This window comes from Trichosurus vulpecula, chromosome 2 (assembly GCF_011100635.1).
Source record: "Trichosurus vulpecula isolate mTriVul1 chromosome 2, mTriVul1.pri, whole genome shotgun sequence".
NCBI classification, from domain to species: domain Eukaryota; kingdom Metazoa; phylum Chordata; class Mammalia; order Diprotodontia; family Phalangeridae; genus Trichosurus; species Trichosurus vulpecula.
In genome coordinates, this window is record NC_050574.1 from 239,384,231 (window position 1) to 239,404,679 (window position 20,449).

Below are 20,449 nucleotides of genomic sequence, written 5' to 3' on the forward strand. Positions count from 1 at the left end.
TATTAATTGCTTCTAGGTAGACCAAGCCAATATATTAAAAATGGCATTATTCAGTGCCATACCAATCAAACTACCAAAGAATTATTTTATAGCACTAGAAAAAATAACAACAAAATTCATCCAGAAGAACAGAATGTCAAGGGAATCATTAGAAACCTGTGAAGGAAGTTGGCCCAGTAGTACCAGATTTCAAACTATATTACATATATAGTCATGAAAACAATCTGGCATTGGCTAAAAAAATGGAGTAGTGGATTAGTGGAATAGATTAGGTACACAACACACAGTAGTAAACGATTATAGTAATCTCATGTTTGACAAGGCTAAAGATCCAAGCTTTAGGGGCAAGAACTCAATATTTGACAAAAATTGCTGGGAAAACTGGAAAGTGGTCTGACAGAAACTAGGTATCAGTCAACATCTTGTATCATATACCAAGATAAAGGATGATATCATAAGCAAATTAGGGTAGCATGGAAAATTTATCTGTTAGTTCTATAGATAAGGGAAGAGTTTATGACCAAACCAGAGATAGAGAAGACCAACATGAATAACTTTGTTACAAGAAATTAAAAAGCTTCTACACAAACAAAACAAATGCAGCCAAATTTAGAAGGGAAGCAAGAAACTTGGAGAAAGTTTTACACAAGTTTCTGTGATTAAGGCCTCATTTCTCAGATATGTAGGTAACTCAGACAAATTTGTATAAAATAAGAGTTATTTTCCAATTGATAAAAGGTCAAAGGTTATGAATAGGCAGTTTTATGGAAACATCCAAGCTATCTATAGTCATATGAAAAAATGCTCTAAATCACTAATAATTAAAGAAATGCACATTAAAACAACTCTGACATACCACCTCATAGTTATCAGATTGACCAATATAACAGAAAAGGGAAATGACAAATGTTGGAGAGGATGTAGGAAAATTGGGATACTAATGCACTGTTGGTAGAGTTGTGGGAGAGCAATTTGGCACTTTTATCAGAGGATTGCAAAGAATTGGAAGTTGAGGGGATACCTCTGTGTGTGTGTGTGTGTGTGTATAATTATGAATACTATTATGCTATAAGTAATGACTAGGGGGGAGGTTTCAGAAAAACATGGGAAGATTTATACAAAGTAATGTAAAGTCAAGTCAGCAGAACCAGGAGAATATTGTACACAGTAACAGCAATATTGTAACAATGATCAGCTGTGAAGGACATAACTACTCTGATCAAGACAATGACCAAAGATAGTTCCAAAGAACTCATGATGAAAAATGCTATCCACGTCTAGAGAGAAAACTGATGAATTCTGAATGCAGATTGAAGCATACTTTTTTATTTTATTTTCCTTGGGTTTTTTGCAATTTGACTAATATGGAAATGTTTTGCATGACTCCACATATTTAATGGGTATCATATTATTCGCCTTCTTTATGTATAGTGGAGATATGGAGAGAGGGAGAGAATTTGGAACTCAAAATTTTTTAAAGTGAATGTTTAAAAAGTAAAGAATGAAGAAACTGCCATTTTTTTTAAAAAGGTCTATATCCTTTGACCCCAAATCTAGCATTTTTTCCATTACATTATTCCCTAATTCAAACCAAACCTTTCATCAAAAAGAGTTTTCCTTTTTTCCCATCCTAATGTTTGCCTAATTACTGAGAGACATATGTGATGGTTCCCCAGGGAGGTGCATAAGGTTCTGGAGAACCTTACCATAGATTGAGAATCCCTCCTCTGTTTGGACTTTGTACAGGACATTCTTCCTTATAGGAATTAACACTTGAGGTGAGAACAAGTCTCCTTGTTTTATGTCTTGCTTGATGTTAATAGTCAGCAGATCATCTGACAAAGTTGTCATGAGGGTCTTTTATAGAACAATGTATGATTTTAAAGTGTGCTTGGAAGATATCTTGTTTAAGGAGAGTCTTTAAGGCTTCATTTTGTTCCACCAAGACAAATGTACAAGTAGTACCCTTGCCACTTATTTCTGGGTCCCTTAAGATGTGGTCAATAATAAGGAAAGAATTGCCAAAAAACCCACCTATTCTCTTATAAGGCCTAGATGAATAACATAAAGATTTCTTAGAGACTACAAAAAAAAGTTATGTTGATGGTTGCCAATGCCTTCCCTGTCACCTTTTAGTTTTTTGTTAAACTACTATGGATTATATTTTTCATTCCTTTCTAATCTCTCCCTTTTTTAGATATTTTGGAAATAAACCCCCAAAGACTTGAAAGTTAAGCCACCTCTAGCTTGAATTTCTTATGTATTTGGTCAGGCCCAGTCACTTATCCTGACTTTATCTTCTTAAGTACCATTGCTGTTTCCTTATGAAAGCACATTTATATAGCATTTTACTTTGCCTACAAACACATTATACACTAATCTCTTAATTATAAATTATGATGGCCTTTCCGCAGCCATCAGCCTTCTCGAATTCTCTGCAATACATGACATTTGAATACCTTTTCCTCCCACACACTCTCTCTTCTCTGGGTTTCATGACAGTGTTTGCCTCACTCTCCTCCCACCTGTATGGCTACTCTTTCTCAGTCCCCCTTGCTGTTTGATCTTTTCTATCATGCCTGGACTAGAAATCATGCCTTGGAGGTTTTAACCCTTTCATCTGTGGAACTTCTACTCTAAAACCCTGCCATCCAGATCAGTGAATGCCTCGCCTTGCCTACTCGACAATTCTGAAACTATAATCAAATCAGCTCTGCCATTATTTCTGAAGTTATGGGTCAATTCCCCATACCCCCACTCATTATCCTTATAACATGGTGGTTCTTGCTGGTCACCAATGGCTACCACTGACTTGCGTGTGCTCTTACTTCTTATTAAAATGTAAATGCTTTGAGGTCAAGGACTGTCTTTGACTTTGTTCTGATATTGGTAGAACTCGATACATAATAAGTATTTAAGTGAATCTCAATTCATTTTCATTCATTTATTCATGTCCTCTAATTATAGCTGTACCCCATACATCTTCCCTGGTCTTTTTTTCTATTATCTCTCTATACTCCCTGACTTGGTGACCTCATAAGCCTCAGTGGATTAATTATTATCGCCATGCAGATGATTCCAAAATCTGTACATCAATCAATAAACATTTATTAAGTACCTACTATGTACTAAGCGCTGAGGGTACAAAAAGAAGCAAAAGACAGTTCCTGCCCTCAAAGAACCTACAATCTAATGAGGGAGAAAACATGCAGGCAAAAATATACATAGCAAACTATATACATGATTGTTGCAACAATTCGACTAGCAGTTGCTGTCGGGGTGAAAGACCAACACAAGCCCAACAACAAGAACATTGCCAGCACAGGTTCTTTTGATCTGCTTTACTAAGGAAAGCAATGTTAGGGGGTTAACAATCTTATTTCAATCCACTTAGTTCAGGGGAAAAGTCAGCACCCTGAACTTCAGAGCAAATACAAACAAATTACAAACATACATTATAAACAGACTGAATACAATTCATAGTTACCAAGAAACCTTCAACATCTGGGTGAGCCAGGAGTCTCTTAGAGTAGCTGCCCAGAGTTCCGCACCAACACTCCTCCAGGAGTGAGAGCCTCAAGCAAACAGCTGCATTCTCTCTTTTTATACAATCTTTGGACGTCATCAAATGTCATTTGAGCTACCAGAACTTAGGTGCATACTATTGGCTCTAGTCTTAGCAACTCCCCTTAGGACCCTGAGGGCTTCCCACCTCTCTCAAACTAGCTAACTAGCTTGCTGACCAGCCTGGGGCTTTGTACCTAGTAGTGAAAGGGTGTGGGCCTGGGGTTTAGCACCTGGTAAGACTCAATCAAAGAGACTTAATTAATTCATCATTCTAAAACAGTAAGAAAGTCTCACCTTAGTTACCAATGCAAGGATAAATAGGAAATAATTAGAAGGAGGAAGTCACTGGGATTAAGAAGGGTTAAGGAAGGCTTCCTGTAGAAGGTGAGATTTCAATTGGAATTTAAAGGAAGTCAGAGAAGTCAGTAGGCAGAATGGAGGAGGGAGGGCATTCCAAGCATGGGGGACAGAGAGAGAAAATGCTGGGAGCTGAGAGATAGAATGTCTTGTTCATGGGACAGCCAAAAGACCAGTGTCACTGGATCCAAGAGTACACACTGGGAGTGAGATGTAAGAAAACTGGAAAAGTAGGAGGGGGCGTAGTTGAAAGGCTTTGAATCCTTGTCTTCCTCATGAGCACCAGTAATTCTTCTTTGCATATTTCAAACTGGATGTCCTCTCAATAATCTCAAACTCAACACATCTAAAACTGAATTAATCTTTTCCTTAAAATCCAACTCCCTTCTGAATTTCTCTGCTTCTGTCTAGGATCTGATGAGCCAGCATGAGCAGCATCAAGAACCTTCCCCTCCCCAATACTAATCACCCCTGCTGGAAGTAATCCAAAGACCCACTCTGCTTGAACCCTCAACCCCACTGTCCCCCTTCCATCAGTCATTGATCAGGGACCATCTAACTTTCCCTTGCTCCCCAAGGTCTGAGGAGCTTTCCTATGCATCCTGATCCTTTGCCTGCCAGAACCCAAGCACCATTTGGTTTTTCCATCCTCTATGAAGTTCAACCCTCCTATACTAGAATGTGGGCTCCTTGAAAGCAGAAACTGGATTATTTCTCTATTTGCATCCCCAGCACTTACCACAGTGCTTAATACACAGTGAGCACTTAATAAAAAATTTACCAAGGAGTCATATGTACAAAAATATTTATAGAAGTTCCCTTTATCATGGCAAAGAACTGGAAACTAAGAGGGTACTACTTGATTGAGGAATGACTGAACAAAATATGGCATATGAATGTCATGGAAAACTACCATGCCATAAGAAATGGTTTCAGACAAACCTGGGAAGACTTGTATGAATTGATGCAGAATGAAGTGAGCAGAACCAGAACTATTTATGCAATAACAACATTAGAAATGCAAACAACTTTGAAAGTCTTAACTGCCCAAAGCAGGATTCCTGAAGATAGGTGATGAAGCATGCTATCCACTTTCTGACAAAGAAGTAGTGGACTCATCGTGGTGAATGAGACATATATTTTGGACATGGAAAATTTGAGAATTCGTTTTGCATGACTATGTATATCTTACAAGGATTTTGCTTTTCTTTTTTTCCCCAGTGGGGAGACCGTAGTGAAAGAGGAAAGAAAACAGATTTTCGTTCATTCAAAAAAGTAAAATTTAATTTAAAAATAAAAATAAGGACTTTTCCAGTCTCTTCTATGGAGCACCACCAATTCTTCCTGTCACCCAGGTTTGTAACTTTGACATTATCCTGGGATGCTCATCCTCCCTCACTCCACATAGCCAATCAGGTGTCAACTCTCATTATTTCTACTACCCAAATATCTCTTACGTTGATCCCATTCTTTCTACTCATGTGATTACACCACTCTAGTTCAAGCTAATTACCTAGATTACTGCAATAACCTACTAATTGGTCTCCCTGACTAGTCTCCTCACTCTACAATTCACCCTCAACCTAGCTGCCCAAGTGATTTTCATATTGAATAGGGCTGACCGTATCAGTCCTCTACTCAATAAACTCAAATGGCTCCCTGTTTCCTCTAGGGTCAAATATAGTTCTGTTCGACTTTTAAAGTCCTTCAAAACCTGACCCCAATACATCTCCAGTCTTCTCATACATGACTCCCTTTCCTGTACTCTACAATCCAGTTAAACTGGCCTTCTTACTATTCCTCATATAGGACATTCCAATCACCCTCTATATACCATTCCACTGGCTATACCCCATGCCTGGATTACACCCCTACCTTATGTCCACTTCTTAGAACCCCTTTTTCCTCTTCAAAACTCTGCTCAAGAGACATCTCTACATGAAGCTTTCCAGATGCTAGGGCCCTTCCTCCCCACAAAAAAAAATTGCCTTGTATTTACTTTGTGTATAGTTTTATACCTTTATGTAAGTACATGTTATCTGCCTTCTCCCCACACTAACCAAAAAAAGTTTGTAAACTCTTTGAGAAAAGGATATGTTGCATTTTTGTTTTTATATATGCAGTAACTAGCACAGTGCGTGGCACATACCAGGTGTCTAATAAATGCTTGTTAATTGATTGATTGTCTCATAACAACCCTCCTAAGTAGGTAATATGAGTATTATTCTCCCCATTTTATAGAAAAGAATAATGAGTCTAAGATTCATTTGCTCAAGGTTACTATACACAAAATAAGTGACAAGGTTTGGTATTCAAATCCCAGAGCCTTTTGATTTTCAAGACTAGAGTATTTTGTATTCCTCTATAATCTCACAAAATGGTTATTCTGCAATACCATTACAAAAAAATTTCCTGGAGGCAAACAATTTTAAAAGCATATATACATACATGTGTATGTATACATATGAAATATAAAATAATGATGAAAACAACATATTGACAGCTTTATTTGGTTTTTCTTTTTTTATGTGGGAAACTATAAGAGAGAAAAGTTCACATCATTTTGACCCATTGGTAGAGATCACTAGGATGAGAGACTGACTAATGTAAGAAATAGAAATAAACCAGAGACATATGTACTGGTTGCAAGACCAGTGTCTGATAGACATTGGCTGTGTGACAGTGCATTTAACCTCTCAGGGCTCTAGACAGCACTCAGGCCATAGACTGCAGGGAAAGTGGCAATCTTCATTAAGAGAGGAGGCTTCTCACTGTGAGTTGCCTATGCCAAGGAAATCACAGGTCTGCTCTCTCCTTACCCAAATAAATGGAGACAGATTAGTACTCCCTCCTGCCAATAATATCCTACCAACAAAAATGAGCTTTTAAGATATAAATATTTAAAACGAATTGAAAATAATAACAATATTCGGTATTTATAGAGCACTTTGAGGTTTACGAAGCACTTTATAGACATTATCTCACTTGCTCCTCAAAACAATCCTGTGAAACAGGAGCAGTTATTACCTTATTTTACAGATGGAGAAACCAAGGCTAGAAATGGTTAAGTGACTAGCCTAGGATTATACAGCTAGTAAGTGACTGAGGCAGAATTAAACTGGGGTCTTCCTGACTCCCATTTCAGACTTCTATCAACTATACCATTTAGCTGCCAAAATCTGATTAAAATTTCAGATCTCAATCATTTATTTCCAGCATTGTCAGGTTACTTGCTAATTATCTATACTGAAAATACTTTACAAATCATAAGTCCACATACAAATTTGTTGTTTTGTTATCATTATTATCATCATCATCATCATTATTATAGGAGATGTATAATCCGAAATTGATACTAATCTCTAAGTTATTTCTTTGACTTTAGAGTAAGGGCTTCCCCCATTCACATTTAAATAAACTGTCTGCTGCACTCAGGTAATTCTCTAAGAATAATGTTGCAGAACAGTTATGGATCAGAATTGGTACAGGGAAGTCCTTCACTGGGAGCTATTCACTCTGGTGAAATCACAAGAGTAGTCCCACTTCCCTAAAAAGTTTTGTGTTTCAGAGGATTAGAAAATTTTGAAATAATGAATAAAGAACTGGCTTAAGGCTTGGAAAGTTACTTAACTTCAATATCCCGTTCCCTACTTTCGGCTACCCAATTAACACTGGAAGAGGCACTTAATGGCTTTACAAAAGGCATTAGCATAGGATAACTTTAAACAGTAAGCCCACCTGGTACATTCATTTTCACATAAATTCTTTAGGAATACATTGAATATTTAAAACCAAGTGCTTACTGTAAGATTTCAAGGATCTACAATTTCTGGAGTGGGGTCCTCTTGCATTGAATCTCTTTAACTTAGTAGATGGTATTATACCCAAAATTTGCAGCGATGCCAGTCCTTGTAACCCTATAATCCACCTGACAAGGAACCTCTCTGAATTTGTTTAGACTGCTTTTCAGACAGCAACATATAGTTCATTGCTGGGCCTAGACTTGAAGATTTTCCAACTTGGCAGAGGCCCTGACAGAGCTTGTGCTCCCTTAAACTAGCCCTCAAACCCCAGGGCACCCTCCAGGCCATGATAACGCTCGGTATTAAAAGAACAACAAACATCCCTGTATTCGGAAGGTGAGATAACATGATATACTAAATAATGTACAAACATTCTATGCATCTTCTTTCAGGTGGTAGTCACACAATTTTAAACATCTGTATTTGTTCCTGCAAGATTCTATTTTCTTTAGCTGTCTCTTCCTCTGAAAATAATGTAATAAGGGCTCCCTCTAGAGGCTTACTTATAGGCTATGGGTTTTTGTTTTTTCGGGTTTGTTTGGTCAGGGTTTTTTGGAATTTGTTTTTGTTTTCGTATCAATTGTAAACAGAGCGCTCTCATAGTAGGTAGATTTGGTTTTGTCTCTGTGTTCTCCTAATTCCCATCGAAAAGAACAAAGGTAATTAAGCGCTACAAATAAATGTGTATCTCCAAAAATGTTTAGCATAGTTTATGACATAAACCTGTAATTCAACTTCTTTAAGTCTAGTAAATAACAGAAATTATTTTGCAATGAATCTTTGAGATTTAATCAACCATTTCCCTAGGCAGACTTTAAATACTAAAGGATTTCAAATTATTATATACATATATATATACATATATATTTCATGCTATCATTTATATATTTTTTAAAAAGAGAAACCTACATACTACCAGGAGGATTGCTAATAGATACACACACACACACACACACACACACACACACACGTGTGTGTGTGTGTGTATATGTGTGTATATATATGTATATGTATATACTTGTGTATGAGGGGCGGTGTGGTATAGTGGAAAGATAACTGGCCTTGGACTCCTAAAGACCTGATTTGGATTCATGGGTCCAAGTCTAGCAAATTCTATTTGCCAACTAGGACTATAGGCAAGTCATTGAAATTTTCTAGGTCTGTTTCCTCACTTGGAAAATGAACACAACAGTACTTGGCACTAGCCACTTCAGTTAGTTGCTATGAATATGATTCTTCGTAAACTTCTAAGTCTTATATAAAAGTGACTTGTGGTTATATAGTATTATAAGACATTTATAAAATCCAATTCAGACTGTAAATTTCCAAAGAGTAGAAACGATGTCCGCTATACGTTTTAAAAATATCCTGCATAGAGCATAAAGTATACTTATAGGGTCACTAAAGAAACTTTTATGTAAAAATGGATTAAAGAATAATAGATTAAAACAAAAGGCTTTAAAAGAGAGGGTGCTTAATTAGGTGTTCTATTTGTGTTAAAACAGGATGACATAAGGTGACATGGTATTTCTGTCAAGGTAGTGGTAGGAAGAGGATTATTTGAAATTTTATGTTTCTTAGGGATGAGAAGGAAGAATCAAAATTGTGGATTTCAGGTCTAAAGACCAATAAATTAATCAACAAACATTTATTAACCATCCCTGTTCCCCATTTCTGATAGCGTGACTACTTATTAAAATCAAATAACATCATATGAGCAAGAGTTATTGAGCCTTCCAGTTTCTGGATAAAATTAAAATAGATAACATGTTTTAAAAACAGAATGGCATCCTTTCCTGAACAACCAAATTAAGCATTCCTTTACTGATCAGTTGTATGCGTGAGTGTGTGTTATGTATGTTTATGAATAAATGTTCCAGTCTTCTGTGATCACATAAATATGGGTTTTCTTTCCATTTGTGCACATAACAAGTTATCTAGGCTTTCTCATCTCTTGTAGGCCGGGATACTAGTGAAACTAGGAGGACTTGAGTTAATCCCCCACTTTAATACCACCAACTGGGGCTATTGTGAATCAGGAAGCAATGGAGCAGACCTGGAGCAGTTTGAGTTAACCTTACACTTGGATGGAATGGTCTGGGACCCTTAGAAAAAGAAGTATAGAAAAACAGTTTTAAGACTTAGATGGGAGAGTTCTTGAGACCTCAGAGAACATCCTTGACATTTGCTTTTAATATACTTGTTTGCAGTTTTTACCTGCATTTTCCTTCTTGGGCTGATTTTTAATCACCTTGAGAACTGATTTTATCTGGGGTTGTTGAATATATTTTATCAAAGTCATTGTTTATCTGAATCCTCAGCTTTGAGTGATGGCACCACATGTGGAACCACAATCAGAACATGATCCTGAGCAATTCTTGCCCTTGTCTTCCCTAGGTTCTCCATTAAAGATCTACCCAACTTGCCAGAGGCTTTCCTCTAAGTCTAATGACATTCTATGCATCTCAAGTCAAGCTGTTCATTTGTTATCCAAAACCACATAATCATCCCACTTCCTTTTCCATTCAGACATCTTTTATCACATTTCTTAAGAATATAATCATTAATAATATATTGCAGATGACTTATGCTATCATGAACCTAGCCATTGCCCCAGGATCACCCACAACTTTCATTCCTTCCAGATTGTGGTGTTCAAAGGTCCTAAACCACAACTGCAAAATTCTATTCTGATGCCTCAGAATAGGGATGGACAGGAAGCATTGCTTTCAAAGATTACCTCCAGGAAAGCACAAGTTTCTTCATGTTCTATAATGCTGAAAAGGCTTTGAGTACAATTCTGGCTGTAGAATGAATCATTTTTCTGAGGGCCAATCTAGCCAAGAAGAGTCTTATCACCAACAGATTGATCACTAGAAAATGAATTCTTTGGCCAAAACAATGAAAGAAAAAACATACACACATGCAAAGACACATACACAAATATATATATATATATATATATATATATATATATATATATATATATATATATATATATAAAATACACATATGTATGCATGTGTGTATATATATATATATATATATATATTTCATTCATTTAACTCAAATCATCTGTATATATGTAAATCTCCAACATATGCTTATATGTGATAGTCTCAAACTCTCAAGAGCCAATCAATAAAAAGAACAGGAACAGATACAAAAAAAAACCTAGTGGGATTGGAAAAAGACCATATTGCTTCACACTAAAGCAAGTATAAACAGACATTAATATAACTTCAACCATTATCTCTGGTTCTCCCGAGGTGCTATGGGAGAAAGTAGGTGATAGACCAAAAAGTACCTACCAGTAGTAGAAATCATGCACAGTATTTTAGGGCTGTGACATATTTCACCTTCAAAAAATCAGTTTTTGTTCCTAGGATGGGATAAGTAGTTTGAAAAAAAGAGGAAGTCCCTTGTCTACTCAGTTAAACTTCATTCACATTTCATTCACATCTCCTTAAATTAACATAAGCTACCCAGAAGCCATTAGGCTTCCTACAATTTTTACAATTCCCACAAGAATTATATACATTCTAACAATGATTTCCCAAAAACGCAGTCTTGACTAACAATACCGAGTTACAACCACATCTTTAAATATATATCTTCTCTTTAACCAAGCCCCTAGGTGCACACAAAGCACAGACCCTCCTTAATATCAAATTAAATTATCTTTTCTCATTTTTCATCCTTCTTTACCTCTCTATATCATTTCACATTGTTGAGCATACCTTTGTCCCTTGGTTCCATATTACCACACTTTCCTTTTTCTCTTCCTACCTCTCAGACCACTCCTTCTGTCTCTTTCACTGGCTTCTCCTCCACGTTCTAATCCCTTAAGTTTTGTGTTCCCCAAGTTTCTATCCTTAAATCTCTAATCTTTTATCTCTATACTTTCTCCCTCAGAATAGGTATCAGCTCTTATGCCTTCAACTATCACTTCTATACAGACAATTCCCAAATTTATGTCTCTAGTCCTAACATTTCTCCTGAAATTTACTTTCAATTACCTGAATATCCCACTAGCATCTCAAACCCAGGATGTCCAAATTAAAATTCTTATTTTTTTAAAAAATCTACTCTTCCTGAATTCACTATCCAAAGTCTGCATTGTCTTTGACCTAAATAAAGTAGAAACTCAATAGTTTAGTAGTCAAGATCTTCTAAAATCTCATTTTCAGCCTCTTATCACATTATTCCCTAATGTACAATATTTCAGACACATTTTACTACTCCCTCATGCAAGTCCTTTGCTTTCTACAACTATCTTTGCTCATTCCATTTTGTGCCAATGATGTCTTCCTTCTTTTTCTATATCTCTGCCTTGTGAAATATACCCATTCCTCAAGGCCCAGATCATATAAAATTTCTTCCATGAAGCCTATTCAGATCCCATCCTCCAAACCTCAACCATAAATTATCTGTCCTTCCTTAGATTTTCTATATATTTTTTCCTTTCCTTTTTCTTTCCTGTAACTTCCTTTTGTGCTCTAGCTTCAATGCATATAAAGAATGTCAAGATTGACCTGATTTGGTTCCTCCAGTAATATGACTACTTATTGGTCATTGCATAAATAGGTCACATTTAGAGTTCCATCAGATAAAGTTAAAGTATATAGATAATCTAAAAACTCTAATTTTTACTACCTTTTCCCCACTGGCCAACCACTCTACACAATGAAAGCAAAAGGGATTGAGGGCATTTGGATTTTTTTTTCTCAAACCAACCTGCCCAATAAATTCATCACCAAGCAGCCACCTACTGGCAATGACTCTTCCTATACATAACTAAAATGATCCTAAGAAAGCAGCTATGATCCATTGCTGGGACCATGTTATATGTCATAATCTGGAAAATATGCTTTCTTCTACTTGGTTTTTCTTAGTAGAGTGAATGGCAGTGGATTTCATTGAACAGTCATCTCTGTCCTATGATATTCTGAAGATTAAGGCAATCAGCATAATGTCACCAAAAAACAAGACAATTTTAGGGACGATTTTATAGGTAGGAAATCTCTCTTAAAAACTATACAAAGTACATCCTGCATGACAGCAGTAAACATGTTTAGCAGGTATGTCCCTGTTTTATTCTTTGCTTAATATTATTAATCTGAACAAAGCAACTTTTGTACTTGCATCTATCAAAGAAATCTCATATGATCTTAATATGCCTTTAAAGCTACTCTGCTAATGGAAGGAGGTCCTGTGTTGCTTTGTCTAGTCAAACACTTTTGCATAACCAGCAATCAAAACAGTAGGAAATTATGTTCTTTACATTGTGTGATCAGCTTTGTGACTATGAAGAATTCATAAATGTAGGAATGAAAATAAACTTTGAAAAATTCCCCTTTCTTTAGCCCCCTAAGCACAAATTAATATAGACATACAAAAAAAATTTTAGCTAGAAATTCAAATGCCTTTATTGTTAGTCAGCAATAGATTATTTCATGCTCTCTCTCCCTTCAAAGTTAAATGTTTTTCTTTCCTCTATAATTTTTGAACCAGATTTAGAACACCTAACAGTTGCTTGAGCCAGGCAATGTGTCAGACATACATTCTGCTGCCCTACACCAATCATCTATTTCAACCTAGTCCTCGTATGTAACACTTGCTATTCTGGTTATATGTTGCTAATGCAGAAAATGTCAGTCAAAAAATTGAGCATAAAATATAAAAGAAACATTTGAAAAAAATCATCCCTAGACAAAATTGTGAAATCAGAGTTTGTCTTCAAAGTGCATAAACTCCACTCTGCCCAGTTTTAATATATCATCCTTTTTATTCCCCATGCCACCCTATGCCACCCACTTAACCCAGCTCCCAGGAATTGCAGAGCTCAGATGCTACTAGGCTTCCCCTGGCACTAAAAGAAAAGATATTACAAGCTCATTTATGCTAGATATGAGGCATTTACCATATTTCCCCATTACCAGCATTTATATTTTAAAAGAGAATATCTAGAGAAGGCAACATAAATAAATGAACTGCTCATAGTTTAGGACAATGGAAAGAACAGTGGAATAGAGTTGGGGAACTGAATTTAAATTCCAACTCTGCTATTTGTTTCTTGTGTGACCTTAAGTAAGTCACTTAACTTCTTGTGGCTTTGGTTTCTTTATTTGTAAAATAAGAGAATTAGACTAGATTATCTCTAAGGTGCTTCCAGCTCTAAATACTACGATCATATGAATTCCAAGCCTTTGTAGAAAGAATGTTTGGAGACAAAAGCTTTTTACCACAAATCATACCACAGAGGCAGTGACCTAGTCTACCTGTCTCCAAGACTAACTATAGCCTGAATGTTGTTCTCTTGATATGTTTGCAGGCATAGGCAAATGGTCCGCATTACAAAGGAAAAGAACACTTCCCTTCTGCCTTTCCATCATGATTTTCTAGTAACGCAAAGCTTTGCCATAACTTACTGTGCAATAGAGCTGCCAGAACAGTTCAAGGCACCAAGCTTATAAAAGGATGGAAGCCTTTAAAAGTAGTTATCAAGGACATGAAGGATCCTGAAAATACATTCCATGAAATGCTCAACCACAGCCCTTTTTGGCAGGACATGTACAATATTATCTTGGGACACTCAGAGATACAATAATTTAAGCCCTGAGCCTGAGCTTAAGCCAAGAAGGAAAATAGTCTTCCTCTAATCCCATGAGAGGACAATTTTGCACACAGGGGCACAGAATATTATTATATGTAATACCTCCCGTCGATATGTAGAAGTCAAAATGTTTTCAAACTTTATTACATAGTAAGTAATTGTCCCATTTTGAAGCTAGGAAAACAAACACACAAAGGTTAAGAGAGCTAATGTTGTGCCCCAGTGGAATATTGAGAAAGATATGAAGATTTATTTGAACTGATTCAGAGTGAAATAAGCAGAATCAGAAAAACAAAATATACTATGATTTCAGCAAGGTAGATTGGGATGTTGGGGGAAGATCATGTAAGAAAGCTGAGCTCTAAGTAATTTTTTAAAAGTTTCAGTCTGAAATAACATAATGAAACAATAGAGAGGCAAGAGCCTATCAGCACAAATATGGTCACTATATCTCTTGATTCTTTTTTCAATTGAATTCAAAACACATTTACTAAGTACCTACTATGTGCTGCCAGGCACTGTGAAAATTGGTAGGGATACAAATAAGAAAAAGAAAGACAGTCTCTGTCATCAGGGAGCTTCCAGTCCAAACCTGTACAATCCACAGCCTGCCAAAGGATTTCCTCTACATTTCCTCTACATTTTTCATAGGCTGCCTGAAATCCTTTAGTGGGCCACAAGTTGTTCAAGCCTGTCCCAATCTAATGGGGGAAGACAATAAATGCATAAAAGGAAGCTAGAAAGGGTGGAGAGACATCTGGGCTTCCCAGCCTGGGCATCTTATTCCATGTGGTTCAAACCAAGCAGAGCTGCAGAAGGAAAGTGGTAAGTGAGCTGGAAAATCCAGGTCCTGCCCTCTGTAAAGGAAAGCTTTGGTAAGAGCGTGGAGTTCCACTCTCCAATCAGAGAGCAGCGGTGGCTGAGAGAGTTGGGAAGGTGCTGAGTATGCAAGGCTGAGTTAAACTGCATGGTGAGGCAATTTCAAGTGATCAGCTCATTCTGGGACAGATAGTTTCTCTGTTTTAATTGTATTTCTTTATTACAAGTAAGTTTCTAATACCAGCGTGGAAGTAGAAGCAAGGTTAATAATATCCAGCAATGATATAAAAATGAAAGGCATCAATAGGACTTTAAAAAAAAGAATTACAGTCAAAAGCATTAGCAGACCAAAACAAAGCACTTAAAGCTGAGCTCATCAGCTCATCAGTGCCTCTTAGCAAGCTACTACCATCTTCTTAGCAAATAGCAATGCAAGCCACGGGGTCCTGATAAAGCCAGAAAGGATTCATGAATATATCAACTTGGAATATGATTTTTAGTCTTGATCTTCATGAATATTTTTACATTGTTGTTGTTGTTGGCAGCTGGGTGGCATAATGGATAGAGCACTGGGCCTAGAGTCAGGAAGACCTGAGTTCAAATCTGAACTTAGACACTTACTAGCTATGTAACCCTGGGAAAGTTACTTAACCCTGTTTCCCTCAGTTTCCTCATCTGTAAAATGAGCTGTAGAAGGAAATGGCAAAGCACTCCAGTATCTTCGCCAAGAAAACCCCATATGGGGTCACAAAGAATTAGATGGGACTAAAATGACTGAACAGCAAGATAAGCAGATGATAAGAAAGTAATGATGCCAAGAGTTAAGAAAGTATTGAATAAACCTGCCTGAGAGGAAACTTTTCTGCTTCCATCTCTCTTTAAATAGAGAGAGAGATTACCTTGTAAGCATAAGAATAAGAAGTAAGATAAACTGGAAAACATATACAAAATTAGATATTAGATGAGTTGTATTCAAACTTCATAGAAAAAAAAATCAGGAGCTGAGGCCCAGAAGTTACCTCCTCCAGGGCAATGCCCCTGCCAGATTAAACTCCAGAGGCAGGATGATGTAGTAAAAAGTCTCTCAAGACCAAAGGCCTAATTTTAATTAATCAGAATGTGATATATTTTCTACATACCACCACCTGAGGGCAAGACACAGTATGCTTAATTTCTTTAAGCCTCTGTTTACCCCTTTAAAAGAGAGTTAGAGTAGGTGGTTTTAAGCACCCCTTCCAGCTCTAAATCCTATGGCCCTAAATCAAGAGTTCTTTACCCTTTTTTTCCCTGGGCCACAGACCCCTTTGGCAATCAGGTGAATTTTATAGATCCCTCTTCTAAATAATGTTTTTAAATAACTGAAGGAAATGCTCAATTTTAATTAGAGGTGGCGATAAGGACAATATCAGTGCTGGATGTAAAAAATGTGGCTATCCTGGTCACCTGACTTTTGAATGCTGTAATTTTCCCCGAGTAGACCCCAAAAGAACATAGTTTTAGACATCAGTAGTACAAGTGGTGAAGACAGCAAAGAAGAGGCTAAGGAACTCAATAAATTGCAGACTTTACCTGAGGAAAAATACAAATAAGGAAGAAGAAAAGAAAAAAGAAAGAGAAATTTTAATTGAAAAAGAAAAAGAAAAAGGTCTTACCCATCTATTCTACTAAAGAAGACACATCAAAACGAAAGAAACAAAAATCCCAGAAGAAGGAAAAGAAAAGGGAGAAAAATTACAAAACCAAAAAAGGAAAACATCACAAAAAGGAGAAAAAGAAGCAAAAAAAGGAAAAACATTTTTCACTTTCTAATAGTTCAGACTCTTCTAGCAGCAACTGAGACATCCACCCATTCTGCTGACATTTTATGTTTAAGAGATTTGGACTTGCTTCAGTAATCACGCTCTGTATTAAACTCACACCTTCCAGGCAAGCATTCCTCCATGTAGAAGGCCAACAGCGCTCTTGATCTACCCAGGTTGTGACTATGAAGTAATAAGGATTATCATAAAGTTTAGGAGTCAATCTTATTAGAGATAGCGTTCATTCTTCTTAACATGTTTTTCTTCGCTATTTGCCATTGCTTTAGAAATTTTTTGTAAAGTGTCATCACGATCGACAGAAAAAGAACCATCTATACAAGTAGCCGGCCTGACTATGGATGCTATTACCAAATGTCTGTCCATCTTCCCAGGGAGAAAATCTAGAAAAGTGAAGTGTTTCCTTGGGAAGCAGATCCCTCCAGACATTCAATACATTCCCACAAACACTGCAAAATCAGTAGCCTTATATTCTATTATGTAAGTAGTAGTATATTGTTTTTATAGGACCAGGCTTTTTGAATGCTAGACAAGAATAACATTGTATTGTGGGTCTTTTTTTTAAATAAATGGAATGTATGGAAAAGTTTTTTTTTTAAAAAAGCAAGACTGTTTTCCATAAGCCTGTTATAAACTACCTACATCATCTAAAATGGATGGACACCAATCTCATCGTTGTTGTTCAGTTGTTTCCGTCTTTATCACTTCAACTCTTCATGACTCCATTTGGGTTTGGTTTGATTTGTTTGTTTTTTTTTTGGCAAAGATACTTGAAGTGATTTGTCATTTCTTTCCCCAGTTCACTTTACAGATGAGGGAGCTGAGGCAAATGGGGTTAAGTGACTTGCCCAGAGTCACACAACTAGTAAGTGTCTGAAGCCAGATTTGAACTTTGGAAGATGAGTCTGCCTGATTCCAAGCCCAGCACTCTATCCACTGTGCCATCTTGCTGCCCTATGTCCCTGTAACAGAGCCATAGCTAGGATAAGATGCTTGAGACTTTGTGTGGGGAGCTTAATTTAGAAGGAATCGAGAGTACTTATAATCCTTTGGTATACTAGGATGAGCTCTTCCCAGAACTCTTCCAAACTACCCATTCCCTAGCATCCCAGTATTTGTCTCTGTCTCTGTTTTGCTTTCTCTTTTTTCTCTGTCTTATTTCTCTGTATCTCTTTCTCTCTCCATATGTATATGTTTATGCATACATATATACACATATATGTGTATAATATATACACATATGTACACATGTGTATATATGAGACAGAAAGAGAGAGAGAGAGAGAGAGAGAGAGAGAGAGAGAGAGAGAGAGAAAGAGAGAGAGAGAGTACTAGTCTGAACCAGGATTTGAATGAAAATCTTCTTGACTCAAAGCTGATCCTCCAGACAGCCAGTGCACCGATATAATCTCTGCTACCACTAATGAAGTCAGTGACAGCTATGGCCTTAACATTATCTCCCAAGACTTTCTCTGGTCTCTTTAGAGCACCTGTGTTGGAGGTCATGAATCACTGTCAGTTGGTACCATTCTCAAGGGGTTCTAGAATCATCCTTATAGTTTCCAAATTATCTAGTACTCAAGGAATTTGGGGAAAAAAACCTTTTCCATATCCACAGCTTTGTAGAATCACAGACTTTAGAGCTAGAAAGGGTCTTAGAGATCATCTAATTCAATCTTCTCATTTGACAGATGAGGAAAAAGTGATTTACCCAAAGTCATACAGGTAGTAAGAATCAAACTTAATTTCAAACTCTGTCCTCTAACTGCAAAATCAAAAATCTTTTCAATACGTAGTGTAATATGCAAGGTAACAACTACTCTGTATATTTCAGAAGGCCATCCAGATCACAGCCCCTCAGTGTAATTAGACAAAAAATTTCACTGAATTTTGCAAAAGATACATACAAAAAGAAATGCTATCAATACCCATGTCACTGAAATGAGTTTTATGATTCCCATCAAAGCTAGGTGGCACAGTGGATAGAGTGCTGGGCCTGGAGTCACGAAGACCTAAGTTCAAATCCAGTCTCAGGCATTATAGCTGTGTGACCCTGGGCAAGTCACTTAACCCTGTTTGCCTCAGTCTCCTCATCTGTAAAATGAGCTAGAGAAAGAAATGACAAACCGCTCTAGTATCTTTGCCAAGAAAACCCCAAAAGGGGTCACAAAGAGTCAGACATAACTGAAAAACTACAAAACAAAACAAAAAATGTAAATACATGGGAGCAACAGCATTAAGAACTATATCTCCAAGGGCAGCTAGGTGGTGCACTGAATACAGCTCTGGCCCTGGAGTCAGGAGGATCTGAGTTCAAATCCAGCCTCAGCTACTTGATACTTACTAGCTGTGTGACCTTGGGCAAGTCACTTAACCCCAACTGCCTTGCCTTCTCTCCTCAAAAAAAAAACAACAACAAACTACATCTTCAGAGAAAAGTAAGCCTCTCTATAAAATAGCAATCTTCAAAACTACTGGTACTGGCTAAGAAATAGAGTGGTGGATTACTGGAATAGGTTAGGCACACAAGACATAGTTGTCAATGACTATAGTAATCTACTGTTTGCTAAACCCAAAGACTCCAGCTTCTGGGATAAGAACTCACTATTTGACAAAAACTGCTGGAAAAACTGGAAAACAGTATGGCAGAAACTAACCATAGACCAAATACTAAGATAAGGTCAAAATGGGCATACGATTTAGACATAAAGAGTGATACTATAAGCAAATTAGGAGAGCAAGGGATAGTTTACCTGTCAGATCTATAGAGAACAGAAGAATGTTTGACCAAACAAGAGATAGAGAATATTGTGAAATGCAAAATTGATAATTTTGATTACATTAAATTAAAAGGTTTTGCACAAACAAAGCCAATGCAACCAAGAGTAGAAGGGAAGCAGAAAGCTGGGAAACAATTTTTACAGCCAGTGTCTCTGATAAAGGCCTCATTTCTAAAATGTGGAGAGAACTGAGTCAAATCTATAAGAATACAAGTCATTCCAATTGATAAGTGGTCAAAGGATATGAACAGGCAGTTTTTATTTTTTAATTTATTTTTTATTTTTAGTTTACAACACTCAGTTCTACAAATTTTTGAGTTCCAAATTTTCTCCCCCTCCTTCTTCTCCCCCTTCCCCTCCAAGATGGCATGTAATCCAATATAGGTTCTACATATACCTTTGCAATAAACTTATTTGCACAATAGTCAAGTTGTAAAGAAGAATTATAACCAGTGGAATGAATCATGAGAAGGAAGAAACAAAACCAAAAAGAAGAAGAAAAAAGAAAAAGAGAGAGAGAGCAAATAGTTTGCCTTGAACTGCATTCAGACTCAGTAATTCTTTCTCTGGATGTGGATAGCTTTTTCCATCATGAGTCTTTGAACCTTGGATTGCTGAGAAGAGCCAAGTCTATCAAAGTTAGTCATCACAGATACCTTTAATTTCTTCCTATGAAAACGAACAGGCAGT

General features: G+C 36.8%; 1 pseudogene; it reads left to right on the forward strand.

Moving 5' to 3' along the window:
- The first annotated feature begins 12,782 nt into the window (after positions 1-12,782).
- LOC118836933 lies at positions 12,783-16,999 on the forward strand (annotated as a pseudogene).
- Positions 17,000-20,449: the final 3,450 nt, after the last annotated feature.